We start from the raw sequence: 3,695 nt of genomic DNA on the forward strand, positions 1-3,695 counted from the left end.
ACGAGGCGGCGATCATGTGACGCACGGCTGACCAATAGCGATCCGAGTGGGCGTGCTGGGGGGGAGGAATCCCGCCCCTACCGGAAGTGCTTATCCTCATCAGTCCGGTGCACAACGCGCCCTGCCGCCGCGCGTTCCGCGGCACAGGGTGGGCATGGAGGCGCGGTGGGCGGGGCTGAAGAGGGCGTGGAGGAGTGTGCAGGGCGAATGGATGGGCTGTGACCAGTCCGCCCATCGCCCGTCCCGTGTTTGTAGAAGAACGGAATCATTCATGTTAAGACCGCTAAGATCCCCGAGTCCAACCCCAGCCCACCCCACCATGCCCACTGTGTCCCGCAGTGCCACATCCCCACGGTTCTGAGCACCTCCTTGGACGGTGAGCCCACCACCTCCCTGCAGCTGTGCCCCTGCATCACCGCTCTTTATGAGGAGAAATGTTTCTCATCCTGTCGCCACCCCACCTCACCACACCTCCTTTCGGGAGCAGTGAGGTCTCCCTGAGCTCTTCAGCTCCAGACTGACCCATCCCAGCTCCCTCAAGCACTCCTCGTAACACTTGTGCTCCAGACCCTTCACAGCTCCATTGCCCTGCTCTGCACATGCTACAGGCCTCGATGTCTTTCTATAGTGAGATGCCCAAATCTGAACACAGCCCTCGAGGTGCGTGCCAAGCACTGCCTGCTGCTCTTTGCCTGGGGAAAACACAGCCTGCTTCTGGCTTTCTTCTCTATCATCAGAATCCCAGCACTGCTGGGGTTGGTAGGGACCTCAAGGGATCATAGAATCCAACCCCCTGCTAAAGCAGTTCCCTACAATAGGTCACATAGGTTGGTATCTAGACAGGTCTTGAATATCTCCATAGAAGGAGACTCCACCACCTCTCTGGGCAGCTTGTGCCAGTGCTCCGTCACCCTTACTGCAAAGTTCTGCATGTCTGTACAAAACTTTCTGTGTTCAAGCTTTAGGTCATCGCTCCTTGTCCTATTGCTATGTGCCACCAAGAAGATCTGACCTCATCCATTTGCCTCCCACCGTCCTTCAGATATTTATAAACATTGATCAGATCCTCCCTCAATCTTCTTTTCCTCAGGCTGAACAGACCCAGGTTACTCAGCCTTTCATCTCCAAAAAGCTCTTTGAAAATTCTGGTATAAATCCACTTTCTCTTTCAAACCCAAGTCCCAGCCTGTGCCATAATATGAGTTTTCAGGGGATGGTGATGCCCCGGCACTGCTGGCCAGAGCAGTGGCTGCCCCATCCCTGCTCAAGGCCATGGATGGGCCCTAGGCATTCTGAGCTGCTAGGGGGCACCCAGCCCAGGGCAGGGGTTAGAACTGTGTGGGCTTTGAGTGTGTGTGACTGTATGCTTTTCCCTGTTCTCCTTCCATGGGGCAGCAATGTGGTAGCATCATCCTGTGAGTCCTCCTGAAACTATCTCAGTGTCAGAAGAATTGACTGTAGCTGATACTCCATGGCATGAGATGCCTTAGTGGTAGGAGAACCATTAAGATTGGAAAAGACCTCTGAGATCCCCAAGCCTAACTCTAGCCCACCCCCACCGTACCCATTGCCCACACTCCTTAGTGCCACATCCCCACAATTCCTGATCTCATTCCAGCACCTCACCACTCTCATAGCAAAGAACTTCACCCTGACATCCAACCTAAATCTTCCCTCACTCAACTTAAAATAATTTTGCCTTGTCCTGCTGTTATCTACCCTTGTAAAGAGTTGACTCCCCTCCTGTTTGTAGGCTCCCTTTAGGTACTGAAAGGCTGCCATGAGGTCACCCCGCAGCCTTCTTTTCTCCAGGCTGAACAAGCCCAGCTCCCTCAGCCTGTCTTCATAGGGGAGGTGCTCCAGCCCCCTGATCATCTTTGTGGCTCCTCTGGACCCTCTCCAACAGCTCCCTGTCTTTCTTGTACTGGGGGCTCCAGACCTGGACGCAGTGCTGCAGATGGGGCCTCACAAGAGCAGAGTAGAGGGGGACAATCACCTCCCTGTTCCTGCTGGCCACCCCTCTGCTGGGTTATTTCAGTAAAGTTAGAGTTTTGAGTTGGATAGTACTGAAATTTGGCATATATGCTGAGAAGGGCTCCCAGACAGAAGGGAGCTTCTCAGCAGTGGCACAGGACAAAGGCAGCTACCAGCTGACTGCAGAACAGGAGCTCTGCCTGCTTTGCAGCACACTGGCCACACAAGGTGCGGGCACTGGTGTAGAACCACAGGTCTTGCTCAGCACGAGAAGCTCCAGTTCCTCAATCTCCTTATCTCTGGAGAATAATAAAGCATGAAGATCATGTTATCAGACACAGTTCTCTTTGTCAAAGAAGAATAGTTGCTTCATACCATCCTATCTACAATTACCTTGGTGGGGCAAGTTCAAGGCTGTTTAGTCCCCACATGATGGAAACAGCGTGGAACTATCAGTGCAGATGCAAACAGACAGCTTTTGATGACAGCCAATTCTAGACAATGGCACAGGAGAGAGATTGCAGGGCTATTTAGCTACAGTGATCTGAATTTGTATAATCCCCTCTGTTGGTGAGTTCACTCTCAGTTTGTCCAGGCTCTTCTTTGCGTGTCTTATTAATGCTGGCAATTTAGATGATTTCTATATCTGAGCATAATATGAAAGTCTAATTAATGGCATTTTCTTCTCACAGATACAGGCAAAGGGTCATAATAAGAGAGTTTAATACTCTTCTTCTAGTGTTGGCACTGCCCCACATCATCAGCTACTCTAAGAGAAAAGAGAGTTCTGTCCCAGTTCTGGAGCTACTAGAGCATGGCAGTCCAGTGTGTAACTTAAAATTGTGTCTGCTCTTTTTTAGAGCAGTACTGGGATGGCCTCAAAGCAGCGCTGTACCATTTCTTTCTGCATTTTGCATGATAGCCTGGGAAGCCTTTGGTGGGAATGCAGACCTAAAACAAATTCTCTCACCTTTAGGTCATGAGGGGTAGCATTAAAGTGCTGCTTGCCTACACAGCTTGTCCTGGCTCACAACAAAGAGCTGCTTCAATGTCCCTTACCATGACAGGTGCATCCCTGGAGGTGTTCAAGGCCAGGTTGGATGGGGCCCTGGGCAGCCTGGTCTGGTATTAAATGTGGAGGATGTGGGAGTTGGTGGCCCTGCCTGTGGTGGGGGGTTGGAGTTTGATGATCCTTGAGGTCCTTTCCAACTCAAGGCATTATGTGATTCTATGATTCTATGATTCACAGTGAAGGTTCCTACACGTTCACTGTGCTGCTCAGCTCCTGTCTGACTTCCACCCATCTTGTAGATCTGAAGCCACCAAGGTAAAAACCCTGCTTGCCATTTCAGGAGGGCTGGTGCTATGGTGATACCTTCAGCCACAGGAGAGTCATCTCCATGCAGCCCCTTCTTCCTTATGCCCCATCCTTAGAGATGCTCAAGGCCAGGTCAAAAAATAAATTGGCTCAGTTCTCTCCCCACTCTGAGCCTGACCATTCTCCAAGGCTTGTTGTCCCTCCTGTGAAATAAAGAGCAGCAAAGTTTGGAGCAGACTCCTCCTGGAGTACTGCAGCAATGCCTGGTATTGCAGTCGTTAAGTGCCACTACGATCTTCTAAAGAGCAGAGAATATGCAGGACATGATGAAGAGTACAACATATCTCTGGTGCAAAAAAGCAGGTAATGGGTTAATCAGAGTTCTCCAGGTCATGAAGGCTGG

Source organism: Lagopus muta, chromosome 2 (genome assembly GCF_023343835.1).
Source record: "Lagopus muta isolate bLagMut1 chromosome 2, bLagMut1 primary, whole genome shotgun sequence".
In the NCBI taxonomy this organism is placed as follows: domain Eukaryota; kingdom Metazoa; phylum Chordata; class Aves; order Galliformes; family Phasianidae; genus Lagopus; species Lagopus muta.